General features: G+C 40.4%; 1 protein-coding gene across 3 annotated transcripts in view; it reads left to right on the top strand.

Moving 5' to 3' along the window:
* The window catches only part of PDZRN4 (PDZ domain containing ring finger 4), a 282,662-nt gene that overhangs the window by 84,921 nt on the left and 182,943 nt on the right, over positions 1-14,798 (top strand). The window lies entirely within an intron of this gene.

Below are 14,798 nucleotides of genomic sequence, written 5' to 3'. Positions count from 1 at the left end.
GTTTGTTTTTTTTAAAGTTGCTCTACTGTTGCAAAGGAGAGTTTTAAAGAGGGACTTAAAGAAAAACCCAACTGCAACAGTTTGAAGAAGTTTGAAGAAACTCTTCTGACGCAAAAAGAAAAGAGAAAGCACATCACTAGCTGGAAATACAGCAAATAGGGAAATGAGACTGATGCCATGGTTAGTTAGAAGCATCTTGTTTCATGCAAAACAAGTCTTTGCAAAAAAGGTAGTTCACAAAGCCAAAGGAACAGGCATGGAAAGTTTTATTTTCAGCCACATTCTGAGTGGACGTACACAGGGAAAGGTTGAAATTACTGCTCTGTTGTCTCTCTTCCCTCCTCCCCCCCCCCCGACCTTTTCCTCCTCTGCTCTTTGATAGCACACTGGGTGTGGGATTTGGCTGAAAGAAGTCAAATGGGAATGAAAGAGAAAAAGGAGACAGAGGGATGGGAAGGGAGGAGAACACGATAAATAAAAAGTGAAGAAGGTAGGTAAGAATTTGTTACAACTATTTGAAAAAAAAAAGTTATGTAGTTATGTGGGAAAACTAGAGAAAGGGTCAGGGCACTTCGTATATGTGTGCTGTAAACGGAAGGCTGGAATTGTACATGTAAATGTGCTGTAAATGGAAGAAAGCAGGTGAGAGAGCGTGTGCCTTGAGTTTCACATGAAAAGAGTGAGAGTGGGGCCAGAGCCCCTGTAGGTCAGAGAGTTTGCGCTCATTTTGGCATATATTTGTTGACACTTCCAGAGTTTTAAGAGCCTGTGCTCCTACAAGCTCACTTTGAGGCAATAAAAACTTTTTGTTTATGCTTTTAAACATTAAAGTCAAGAAGGTGTTATAAGTTTGTAAAATTTTGCAGCTTCAGAAGCAAGCATTTAAAAATGGAAATATGTCTAGAAAAGACTTCCTTCAAAGCTACGTAATTGCCAACAGCTTCTACCGCTTCTCCCCACCTCACAAATAGGCACAGATTTTTATTTTTTTTTTTTTTATTTATTACCTGGCAACTCTTTACAGGTATATAACTTCTCTTGGCTCTCTTTTCTTTTCCTATCATTTATCTTTCATTACCTGATGATGTAGCTTTGCATCTTTGACTGTCTGAGACTTGCAAGAATTGTTGCCAGAATCACGTTGCTCCTTCCTGTTTGGATCCGTTTAAATGATTTCTTTTAGCTCCTTGGAATCGCATGACTGGAATATAATTTGTGATGTCTAACATTCACCTGTCCTGTAAAGAGTCTCCAGGCTCATCCTCTGATTGAACAAATAGTCTTTCCCCTTCTCCAGTCAGAAAATGGTGGCTGAGGTAAAACCAAATCAGAGGCTTGCTCCCCACCAGACTAAGTGTTTCTTCTGAAGCACCCTCTTAAGTCATCACCTGGTTTATATACAGGGATGCTGAAGCAATCCATGAGGTCAGGCTGGTTGGGTTTTTTTTTTGTTTGGTTTGTCTTTTTTTCTGTCTTTTTTTTTTTTTTTTTTCCTTAGTAGCACCATTAGATATGGATCTTGAAATGAGGTGGAAGAAGTGGAGGAATGCATTTCTAACAGGAGAAGACAATGCAACCTGAACAAAATCTCGGGAGATGGTATCTCCCACCCACATAGGGTACAATTAGTAGTCTATTTGAGCACCTAGTTGTTCTGCGGAGTAATTGCTTTTTCTGATAGAGGTTGGTGAAGAGAAGTGTGAATTGCTAGTCATGCGATCAAATTAACCTTCAGGGTTTGGGGTTTTTTTGCTGAGTTACAGTTTCCATCCTTAAGGCATTAGAGTGCTTGCGATAAAACATCCAGTCCTTCCCTGTCCGTCTTGTTAGTGCTTGGGAAATCTGTTCACCTTGCTTTAAACTGAAATTAACTATAAACTTACAGGAATTTTTTTTACTAGTGCCAGCACGTGCTTAACATGCAGTACCTTCCAATAAGTTTCTGGTGTGCAACAAGAGCTTTCAGGGGGCTTAATTCCTTTAGATTAAGTGGACACATCTAGAGCTGGATTTGTGTGAGCAGTGGTATATAGGCGTGGGGTCTATGAAGGACATATGTGATGATGTGGTAGGCTCTCACTGAAAGTGGCAGCTGCTGTTTTAAGGGTACGGGTCATTTGATTGTGTTGGTTGCCTTCCCAGAGATGTGGAGGTGAAGTACTACTTCTCATCTTCAGTGTGAATCAACAGCCCTTTGGGATTTTCTGGTTCCGCTGAAGCCAGGTGTTCGGGTGATCCATCCCCCACATGGCACTTGGGTCATCCCAAACCTGAACCAGATTCCACAGTAATCCATAAAGGTTTCAAAAGTTCTCCCTTCAGTTTGAAAGAAACTTGAAGTATTATTAGAAGACGAACAGTCTGCTGCTTAGAAATAAAGACAAAAGGTGCTATACCCAAAAGAGCCCAGAGGAAAAATACTCTCTTGATCCGTTTACTTTATTTGCCAGTACTTCCCATGTCATGTGTTCCACCATTTCCCCTGGAGTCAGACAGCTTCCTCTACTGTTTGCAGAATAAACATTTCTGCTTCCTATTGATCTGTGAAAAGACCTATGCAATCATTTCTCCCCCCCCCCCCGCTTTATTTTTTTTTAAAAAGAATAACAAGAAGGCTGAAAGACAGAAGCATCATCTGCAAGCCACTCTTGACACAGAATCCCTGCAGAATCCTTCTCAATTACTAATCCTTTAAGACAAAGATAACACTTATTCTGAGACTTGTGTAACAAATAAAAAAATCAGACCTATGTATTTTTCTAAATTGTTTTGAAACTTCTCTTTTGCCTTATAGTGGCTGTTGTCAGAGCCTTTCTGCAGCCTTTCTAGCAGGTCCTTGAGCCTTCCCTGCTTTGTTCTGCACTTCTCTGTCGCAGCCACAGGATCGTATCATTGGTTAGTGTTGCTATGCTTCTGCCTCCTTGTTTTTTCTTTTCTTTATTTTTTTTATTTTTTTTAACACTTCCCCACCCTCTATGGAGTTTGTACCAAAGAATAACTTACTTTGATATTGGCGTTTCTTCCTTTATACTTCCAGTTGATAATGAGCAGTCTATTTTGAGGTTTGAGGCAGGATTTCAAAAATTTTTCTTTAAAAGCTGATCGAGTGTTGTGCCTCTGTGTATTAGAGTTCCCTCTTTCTTACGGAGTTTGCTGTTCTCAGTCTCAAACATACTTTTATAAAGTTATCTTCAATGCCAACTTTCAGTTCATAATCTTTTCTTCACACAAATTGTTCTTCTGTGCTTGACAACATTTTCTTTCAGCCTTTGAATATTCCTGAGTATATACGTGTCACCTAGTAAAGTTTTGTTGCTTTATTAATTAATTTCCAGTCCTCCTCATTTTTCTTACAGAGAATAGTAATTTTTACCTGTTTTCTTTGTGTGGGTTTTTTTTTAAGTTTTTTTTTTAAAAAATACTTATCACCATAACCTGTTTTGTGTTAGTTGGCTGGCTTATTTAGTTAAACTTTAGTCATTTAGAAACTGTTCCATTAGTTTTAGTTGAAGTTACAACTTTGAGAGAAGGACAAAGGAAGAAACAGCCTTCCTGAAATGCACTTTTCTTTGGGAAAGTATATTTCTGAGCACTTGAATATGCAAATATATATCATCTTCAGTACTTTAGTCTTTGTTTCTGCCCTAATCAGATAGTCAGGTGCTGGGTGGTCTGGGTGTAAAAATCGCTTCTGTTCCTGAGCGCAAGTGCCAGAAGTTGTTATGTTCAGGAGCATTGGTTAGACCCAGTTTCATGGGTCAAGATGTCATAGCCAGTTTAGTGGATTTCTCCTTCATTTTAGTTTGTGTTAAATATAACAGCTCAAATCTTGGTTCAACCAGCACAGGACAAGAATTGTTACTTGAAATTACATAGCTTTTCTGGAGATGTTTAACCTTTGTAAGCTTTGGAGAACAAATCCCAAAGTGAGTGGTTAGGGCTTTTGCTAGAAAACTCTGTTCCGTGGTACACTGGTTGGATATTATCAGAAAGGCTTATTTGTTTTGTTTGTTTGTATATATATGTGTTTTCAGACTTAATTAACTTGCGCCCCATTATAAGAACAAAAGAAGAAAATGTAATTTTCTTCGATATCATCAAAATCAAATAACTCTTGAAGCAAATGAGACGTGATTACTCAAACATCTTTAATCCACAGTTTTTGCTACGACTTGTTTTAGCTTCATGATGTAGATCTAAGCTGGTCTCTTGTTCTTCTGCTGTTGGATGCTGACACTTGTCTGTATTTTGCTTATACTTAATGAATTTAGCAACCCAGAAATGCCTTTTGTCTCTTTTTTCCTTGAACCCCCTTTATCCTTCTCCCAGGAAGATTGTACAGTGATGTTCAGAGGTTCAAGTCTCCGTTTTCTTCATGTTCACCAGGTCTTATTCCTCATACTTTAAAGATAAATGCTTTTAATTTACAAATGTTGATTCTGGTGTTTTTAAGGATAAAGCTAGGCAACTACAAGATGATAGATGCTGTGCTTAAACTTGTGCACTCCTGCTTTTTTAATATGTTAAATATTGCATTAAACTGAAATTTATTCACTGTTTATTGGTTGGTATTTTTTTTAATTGGTGAAATATACATTGTATATTTAGCATTTTGAGAACGAAGATAATTAAAAATTATCACTGGAGCAGCATTAAAATGTCTGAAAAACAACAACAAAACCCCCTCACCTTTTACTTAAAGGAGCATATGTATTTTAAAGAGTTGAGGAGGTTTGGAGAACCTGTGTGTATATCTTTATATCTATAAAGTCATATTAGATTATTTGATATAAGGTCAGTGTGGATACTCTCTTCCACTCTTCCATGCTCAGGGTGGTCGCCCCATCTGCATCCACCACAAGATCTTTGGATAATATGGAGCGAGAAAAGTGCTTAGTGAAGAAAGTGTTTGGTTTGTATTTTTGTAACACAAACCTCTTACTGCTCTGTAGGATGGGATGCCTCCGAGGTGGTCAGTTCCTCCTCACTTCTAACCAAGGCGGCTGCACTTGGGCTTAAGGGAGTGCACGCGCATTTCTTTATTAAAATGCGTGAAGATTTTTTTTTTTTCTTTGAGCCACACTATGGTATTTTAAATTGTGTATTTAGGCTGGAAATAGTGAAATCTTCAGTTCAATTATTTTATAAGCTCTAAGAATAAAATATCTTCAAATAGCTATGTAGTGTAAATCCATATGTCCTTTGTTTACTTTGGATGTCAAGTTTGGGTATGTTTAGATCTCTTCTACAAAGTTGTCTTTTTTTGGAAAATGTAGTTGTTTCCCATCTGGAAGAGATAAGCACTTTCATTTCAGGGGAGAAAAAAGAAAAGGGCAGGCAGTCGTGCTGGCTGATAGAGGAGGACAGTGGTGGAGTCGGCAATTTTAGCGTCCAGTTCTGGGTAGGTAATTGAGTGCAAAAGTAGAGTTGGAGTCTCTTGATGAAATTTTCTTGAAAAATCCTTTGCTGGCTCAGCTTCTACTTTAGTATTTTATAACCAGCTTTCTGACTCTAGGTTTCAAATTCAGCTTGCAGTCTGAGACTATTTTAAAACCTGAACATACAGTACACGTTACTTCATTTTGCAACTGAATACAGTAAAATGAATAGGTTGACAATTAAAATTTTGGAAATCTGAAAAGATAGTTAAACAAGAGTGGAAACAAAACAGCCTTAATTTTCCCCTTCCTAGTGCAACCATATTTACTTCTTAAAGACTTTTAACAGCAAAAACATGATTGTGCAGTTGTGCAGGTAATCCATTAGAGGGCAATCTAATATTGCTCTGTTTGGAAAGAAGTCATTGGTGAGGAGACAGAGAGTGGTGGATAGACAACAGGTACAAGCTTGATAAGGTTGAACTTTAGTTTTCTGTTTGAAACTAAGCTGTTTTAATTGCAGAATGTATGTTAGCTCAGTAGTAGAACAAGGAAAATAATTTGAACAAAGAAACTAATTTATTTGTTCTTGTTATGACGTGTAAGTAAATATAATGGATTTGCATGTTATAATAGAACCTCCTTAGAATCTGCCTAGTTTAGGGAAGTGGCAGAAGGATTTGGAAAAGCAAATTCCATCTCCTCCCTCTAAGTTTACTTAGCAATTTGGCCATAACCAGATGCTCGGGCAAGAATTTTGTAACTTTTTTGAGGAAAAACTAAGCACGTAAATTCTCTTTAAAAAAGCAACTTAAAGCAAAAATTCTATTGAAATCAGAGCACTTAGTATGTGTTTTTAAGAACTTGGACTTTACTACCTTTATTCTCTCAGATTTTAGAAAGGTAGTAAATCATAAAACCTCAGAATGATGTTTCCAATTTTAACACTTAAACAAAATACTATCCCATAAACATACTGCTATAAGTGTAGTGTCACTGCCTGCACTGTGGAAGGAAGTGGTTTGTCAACTTCATACGTCTTGATCTTTCTGCAATCTCCTGATAAGTGCTGGAAGTGTGAGAAGGTGTGCCAGCAAAAACACTGCTTTATATTTTCTCTATTTCTGAAGTATGTGTTAGCAACCGCTGCTGAAAAGAGAACACTGACTTGGCTCAGCTTTTGGTTTGACATGATGTGGTGCCTCTTATGCTGAGATAGGCAAACAAACTTTATATTTCATATTTTATTATGTTACATTTTTGTTCCTTGACAGGTAGGAAAGCGATTTACTTAATTAAGTCAATGGATTGGGAAGGTTCCTATATAGGGTTCAAAAGTGCAGATGTGATTACCAGACTTCAAAGGCAGTTCTGGAGAAGTTTTAGGCTGATAAATTTCCTAAGTGTGAATGTGAATATTTAAAGTGATTTGCAAGGCGTCCATTACGATGGAGCGGGCCATGGAGAAAATATGGCACTCACAGTGGTGTACCAATCAATGATGATTGTATCATTTAATATTTCAAGGAAATCCTTTATATTGTAAATTAATAAAGATAGTCAGTTTGTGTAATGCTTAAATGCATTGTTTTCCATTTGGAAATTCAGCAAAAATAATCTAAACATGCCTACAAATTTAAACCTGTTTTTTATTATTAAATTTTCCTTTGCAAATATGAAACAAACTAGTAGTAGTGATTAGTATTACTGTAAGATGAAACGCAGTATAATATGTTCATTTCTGCAGCAAGCGGCGCTTATTCCCTGCGGAGTGAGACTGCAGAGCTGCTTTATTTTGCTCTGAAGTACCGAAATGGAGCTGGGGCATCCATCCAAAACCCATGCTTGAATGATCCAGTCTTTTATTAATTGTACACAGATGAGGAACTCTGGCTTTCCTTTTTCTTTTTTTTTGTCCTTTTTTTCCAGAGCTGCACAGAGCCAGCATATATAAATAGTCCTAAAGCTATTCACTTTCTCGTCAGTACTATTTTTATCAGTGGCCTCTGGTTAGTGCTGGTTCCATTATGAAAATGTTTGCATGTGTTTCCCAGAGTGTCTACACACTCTGGAAAGGAATATGCAGCTCTAGAGTGTTGCCTTGTAAATATGGCTAAATATCACACCTAAAGGTAAAAAAAAGGTGCTTTTTTCTTAACACTCCCCCACGGGATTTCAGAGCACAGGTGGGAGAGCAGAGCTCCGATTCTCAGGGTGGAGGGTCCCCTGCAGAGGGTGGGTTTTGTGCAGCTTTTATTATATTTTTTTTAATAGATGCAACACAGGGGAACAAAAGAAAAAAAATCTGTTTTGAGAATTCAGTTGACTGTTCACAAAAGATCCATGTAACAGAGAATTTTGCCTTAGATTTTTATTTACCTAGAAACTTTTTACAAGGTGTGACTAGCTGGTTTTTATGTGATGCACAGAATCTCATCTTAACCAGATAAACAACATTAATAACCTACTCAGTTTTTACAGTGGAAAATGCTGTTGTTGGTCAGCTCTCAGGGGTTTTGAGTATGACTGATGAGCCAGGTTTAAGTAACTGAAAGTTAAAAGTCTACTTTGTAAAACCTGTCAGTCATTTGTTTTATGACCCCTTTTCATTTTCATGAGCCCAGGTAATACTGAGTTGTGAGCAGTATTTAAAGGCTGCTGGTGACAGGGAACTTGGCGGAGCACAAGGCTGATCCCACCGCTGCCTGCCTTGAGTGAGGCTCCAGAACTTTCCTCTGATACAAATCAGAAGCACTGGTAGAGCAAGTAACCCAGAAACTGGAGTTAGCTCTGTTTCACTGTAATTCGGTAGTTAGCAATTACTCCGTGAGAGTGATGATATCGTGAGATATCAAGAAGGAACTATATATTCATTGCATATCATATTACCTGTGCCACATGTCCTGGTCTGAAATAGTTCCAAGTGGGTGGCCTCCTCGGTGTGCTACTGGGGCCACCCCTGGGAATGGTTTTCTGAAAAAGTGGCTTTCCCAGTTGATGAGGAACTGGGGGTGGGGAGGGGAAATCTGTGGGCGAATGACTGGCTCAGGCCCCGACTGGATTGATTGTACTGGCATAGATGGTTATCATGTTTAATTGTTTTAGATAGCTGTGGTGGTAATTGTTGCTTACAAGTCTTGGAAAAAAAAAATTATATAAAATCAAAGCCACATCATACGGGGAAACAACTGAGTTCTCACAGGAGAACACCACCAGCTTATTATTTAAAGTAAGAAAAATGTGTAATACATACAGCAGACTTTTTTTTTTTCTTTTCAGTTATTCCCTTCTTCCCCACCCTTTTTCCTCAAAACAACTAAAGGAGGGGAGGGGGGGAAGCAATTCTTGCAAAATGCTCTCACGCTTGCTAAGTTTAGCAAGCCTGATTTTCTACCCCCTCCTCTCTCCTGGGGATTATGGAGTGGGAAGATGCAAATTTGATAGTAGTTTCTATAAAGAGTCCCCGTCGCTTTGCTTGGAGGTCTCCACTGATGCCAAAATTGGAAAATGCATGGGGAAGCGTACAGTTGTTCAGGTTCCTGGTCTACGATAAAACAAATTGAGTGTGCAACAAATGGTGACAACCTAGCTAAAAGATTAGTCGCTACCTAGGACAGTCCACCGTAGAGACTTTGTCAATGTAGTAGGAGGTGGAAGAAACTATGCTTCTCTAATTACAGGGACACCAATTTTGTAGGTGTACTTTTTTCCTTTTTTTTTTTTTTCCCCCATGGTTGAAGGTCATTAAAATGACTCAGGGTGATGTTTTCAGGCTACTAACTGGTTAATGATCTGTTGGTGTGAAAACTTACCTCTCTCCTCACAATGGTAAGGTGGCTGCTTAATCTAAATTTTGAAATGGTTACAACCAATTCATTAAGGTTTGAAGCAGAGCTACTGCATACTCACCACCTACAACAGTGAAGGGAGGTTGTAACCACCAAATTTTGTTGCTACACATGCTGCCTTCTGCAAGACAGATTGCAGTTGCAGGATCAAGGGGTCCGACTCGTGGAGATCATCTGAAAATTGTACAATTTAAGCACCACAGAAGTTAATAACGTTAATGCTGTCCATGTGGTCTCTATGTCAAATAAGTTTCATTAGCATTTCCAGTGTAATTTGTATTGGTTTTATGTGGCAAGGTTTTGGTAGCGGGGGGGTTGCAGGGGTGGCTTCTGTAAGAAGCTGCTGGAAGCTTCCCCTGTGTTCGAGAGAGAGCGAACCCATACCAGCCGGCTCTGAGACGGACCCGCCGCCGGCCAAGGCCGAGCCAATCAGTGATAGTGGTAACGCCTCTGTGATAACATTTTTAAGAAGGAAAAAAGTTGGGAGAGGGAGAAACAGCCGCGGGAGAGAGGAGTGAGAACATGTAAGAGAAACAAGCCTGCGGACACCAAGGTCAGTGCAGAAGGAGGGGGAGGAGATGCTCCAGGCGCCGGAGCGAAGATTCCCCTGCAGCCCGTGGTGAAGACCCTGGTGAGGCAGGCTGTCCACCTGCAGTCCAGGGAGGTCCACAGTGGAGCAGATCTCCACCTGCAGCCCGTGGAGGACCCCACGCCGGAGCAGGCGGGTTCCCGAAGGAGGCTGTGACCCCGTGGGAACCCCGCACTGGAGCAGGTTCCTGGCAGGACCTGCGGATCTGCGGAGAGAGGAGCCCGTGGAGCAGGTTTTCTGGCAGGACTTGTGACCCCGTGGGGGACCCGCGCTGGAGCAGTGTGCTCCTGAAGGACTGCACACCGTGGAAAGGACCCACGCTGGAGCAGTTCGTGAAGAACTGCAGCCCGTGGGAATGGCCCACGTTGGAGAAGTTCGTGGAGGACTGACCCCGTGGGTGGGACCCCACGCTGGACCAGGGGAAGAGTGTGATCAGCCCTCACCCTGAGGAGGTGAAGTGGCAGAAAATAACGTGTGATGACCGTAAACCCCATCCCTGTCCCTCTTGTGCCGCTGGGGGGGTTTGGTGGAGAAATCCGGGAGTGAAGTTGTGCCCGGGAAGAAGGGAGGGGTGGTGGGAAGGTGTTCTGAGATTTCATTTTATTTCTCATTACCTTACTCTGGCTGATTTGTAATAAATTGAGCTAATTTTCCCTAAGCTGAGTCTGTTTTGCCCGTGACGGTAATTAGTGAATGATCTCTCCTGTCCTTATCTCGACCCGCAAGCTTTATGTTATATATTTCTCTCCCCTGTCCAGCTGAGGATGGGGGAGTGATAGAACGGCTTTGGTGAGCACCTGGCGTCCAGCCAGGGTCAACCCATCACAAATTCAAAGACCAAAAAAAAAAGGTGCTTTTTGCCCTTTGAGAATGGCTTCATTGGAGGGAGTGCTACTTAAAGGGTTTCTTCTTGAAGGACCCACAGCAGAGATTCTGGGCTGGTGGCAGTTGTTGCTTGGGGACAGCCCAGTCTGTGCTCCTGAAGGTGCTGTCTTCTGCTGCATGTCCTGCTAGATGGACGTATGTGATGTTCCGTGTGCCGCCTGGGCTACGGAGCGCACGTCTCCTCCTGCCGTGAGACCTCGGACCCAGGTAACGCACATCGTAAAACCTTTTGGTTCTCAAATGATCTGTATCTTTGCCGACTGAAGGAAGGAGGAGAATGACTTGAATGTCTGTCGTCTTGTTTTGAAGCCTGCTTGGTTCAGGCTTTTCGTTCTCGTTTCTGTAGGTCGGCATTGGCCCTGCTTTCCTATGTATGGGTAGGTGTGGGAATGGAATGAATGCTACTCATCATCATCTGGCTTGTGCGCATCTTTTCTGAAAAGGCAGTTGTTTGGTGATTGTAATGTATTGGAGGTGAACAGTGATGAGGGCAGAGAAATAAATACATAAATATGTCCATGTATCGGACTAGACAACTGAATACCAAGATTCTATAAGAGATTGTTGTCCTTTTTTTCTTCTTTTTTGTTTTGTTTTCCTTGAATGCTTAAAAGGTTTCCAGTTGTTTCAATGTTTGGAGCTTCTATTTATTTTTTTGGAGAAATCTGCTTGTGTTTCAAGTCTGATTGCTTGGTAAGATATAATGACATAAAGACTTATCTAAAACTAATTTTTTACTGTTTCTCAAGTCAGTATCATTTAGTTGTTAGCTTGTCTTATAAATAATTCATTCATGTTAACATTCAGCTGTATACAGCAATATGTTAATTTCTGTATCATTTGCATCCGCGTATCCAAAGGATGGTGAGATGCAGATTAAAATGAAGGATTCCAAACATATATTATAGTCCGTGTTGACACAAGCTATTAACTGCGTTAAGAGCAATGTGGCAGTACTGATGGAGGTTACCTAACATTACTCTGCCATTTCCAATGAAATTCTAGGTCACACTATTCTCCGAGTGCTGCAGAGAAAAGGGTACGATATTTAGGCAGATCAAGCCAGTGGAGCGCAGAGTATATTAAAAAGATGGTAATATATAACCAGTCCTTTCTCAGCAGTGGTAGGAAAACTGCCAAGCTTCTAGGCAGTTTACACTGTGGCTTGTGTTTTAGTTTTCTCAGTTGAATAAATTAATGAGTGGTCAGCATTTTTCTGAAATGTACTTCTATCATCCTGTTTGATCATGTATTTGATTATCTTACAGAGCCAAAGAGAATGTTTGTGATACCTAAGTCTGTAGAAGTTAATAATAACCATTAATGAATAGCATTAAAGACATTTTTTCTGAAATATGTTGAATGTCATTCTCCCCTGCTTCCATGGTAACAAATAGAAACTACACTGAGTCTTTTAAGCCTTTGCTTCAGCCAGTGGTAATAATTCAATTTAAAAAATGGGAACTCTGGCAATCCTGCAGTAGCATTTACTTAATTGGCTCTTGGGTGCAGCCACCACTAAAAAGCTGGAACATTGTAAATGACTTCACTGTGCTTCTAAATAATTGGTTTTTCCTGTCTCAAAAATGTAAAGACTTTTCAACCTGTGTGGGGTTTTGTTTTGGGTTATTTTTTGTATTTATGCTATACCAATTAGAGCCTTACCCCTTTGGCCCTTCACTTCATTTTTCTCATTCCGAACCAGCATCTGTTTTTTCACATTCTCCTAGTTTGACTCCGAATACCATTCAGCTGGGATTGATCCCATTTACCGACTGCAGCCTGGAACCCAGATCGGTGCTCACCTGCAGCCATTGTGATTAATGAACATAAATCAGGGGTGACACACTCCTGGTTGCAGTTGGAATGCAGGTTGTGGCTGGAGATGCAGAAGGCTAGGCTTTGCTGTCTCTGCTCCAGTTGCATTGGAAACAAATGACAGTAAGACACATAGTCTGAGCCAGGTTTTGCAGCCAAATGCATCAGATGAGTGTATGTGAAGCACTAGTGTTCATCAGTTTGTATTGCTTAGAAGAAATAGAAGTGTGTTTGAAAGGTTATTTTAGGAACTTGGACCAGCTGTCTTTCCATTTTTGCTGGGGACTGTGGATGGTTGAAGGTGAAATGAGTTCTGTTCAAATGTTAGTGTATATAATGGTGGGACAAAACCATGGGATATAATCTGATTTCCCTTTAAGAAGGCCTCTACTGGGCTTACTTTTCCTCTCGTGACTGATATTAAACATGGATTGATGGAATACTTATGGCAACATTGTTCCAGGGTTTTGTAGACTGAAGGTCCTCTTAGACTAAAGACTACATGCATTATGATTTTTACAGCTGAGCTTTGTCTGTATGGCTCTCCTAGCTAAGAATTTAAGCTCATTATTTTGCAGTAAGATTGTTTGCTTCCTGACACTATAACCTGATTTACAATGAATGCTATTAGTAGTCTGTTCGTTCTTAACGAATATAATCAGGCTGAAGACACATGGAACACAATTGACAAATGCCATGTATTGATTTTAAGCCTGACCTGATTGACGTACTAGAAGAATAACCAACTTGCCAATAATAGGCTATTTGTCTAGCAAAATAAGTGTTAAATCTTGGCAACTATTTGAAATTGCTTCAAGGGTCACCGCTCTAAGTGCCTCTTAAAGCAGATCACTTACAAAAATCTATGCATCCCTTTATCGCTCATATGCACATCTGCAAGCATATAAAGGAACCGTTACGATACACGGAATGAGAGCGAGTGTAGAAGAAAGCGTATGTCCATCATAAAACCAGGAATTATCACTGGGTTCTGGGACCATCCCCTTGGAAAGACCTATTTCACTTTCAATATGCAAAACTCATTTGATACAAAAAAAGTTTCTACTTTTCATTGGTTTCATATGAGACTTTACTACAAGTTGCATTTCTTTAACGACTGAAATAATATTTTCTTAGGAATTTAATTTTATATAGTCTCTTGGTTGTTTTTTTCCCCTGTTTTAAATCAGTAGCTATCATTAATTGCATCTATTGGAAAAGAGCAGCGACATTTACAGAGTGCAGAGGCTCTGCTGCAGCTCCTACCTATGATACTGTCTCCCGTAGCTGATTTGGGTTTTCTGCAGTTGTTTCTGCGATGATGGTCTGTGCTTTGCTGACTCGGAATCCCTGCTGCTGAGAGGGTTAATTAATTTGGGGTCTTCTGAAACAGCTGAGGGGCAGAGGGAGGCTGCCCAAAGGGCCATGGGCAGGGGGGACTGGCCCAGACTGGGCTGAAATGGGGTCCTGGGCCATGGGTGGGGGGTCAGGGCTGGTCAGACCCCCTGGTGCCCTCAGGGCCGGGCGAGGTACGCTTACCGTAGCCTGGTAACCGTGTGGATGAATCTTGGCGTACGCTAGAGGCTCACGTATAGCCGATGCATTAAAAAGTCTCTGTGGGAAATACGTTGTGCGCCGTGGTTCTTGTCTTGATTATTTCTGACTTGTCATAAAGGGTCCTGCTTGCAGTTCAAAGGGCAGGAAATTCAATAATTTAACATCAGTCCGTGGAAGTGTGATACTCTGTTGTGTTTTTTTGGGTTTTTTTTTTGTTTCAAGAATGAATGTCATCAGTTTGTCTTGAGCGGCATGGGCCACCCATCTAAGTGAAGTTACAATTATTTCCTGGTCTGTTTTTATACTGAACATACTCTCAGACTGTATTTCTTCATTGCTTTGAGCTTTATCTGTAAAGTTGCTCTTTTTCCCCTATGATGTGTTTTTCTGTAGGTGCCTTTTTTTTTTTTTTTTTTTTTTTTGTATCCTGTTGCTGCCTGCTTGCTGGTGGCACTTTGAAGTACAGTTTGAATTAACACTGACACAAACACAAGAGCTTGGAACTTGCACAACTTCAGCATGTTCCTTTTGAAATACATTTAAACTGCTGTCTTGCACTTAGAGTTTTGTGTAGTTCTTAAGCTTGGTGTTTAAGCAGTCTGTGTCCTTTACGGCAGCAAGCGAGAGGGAAGCACTCCATGGTTAGACGTGTCACTTCTCACATTAAATGTAAAACGGAATGGGGAACTCCGGTGGCAATTAGATCAGCAGCTTTCTCTGGAC

This window comes from Buteo buteo, chromosome 28 (genome assembly GCF_964188355.1).
Source record: "Buteo buteo chromosome 28, bButBut1.hap1.1, whole genome shotgun sequence".
In the NCBI taxonomy this organism is placed as follows: domain Eukaryota; kingdom Metazoa; phylum Chordata; class Aves; order Accipitriformes; family Accipitridae; genus Buteo; species Buteo buteo.
The sequence above is the reverse complement of the archived record's forward strand: the minus strand, read 5'-3'. Positions and strand labels throughout refer to the sequence as shown.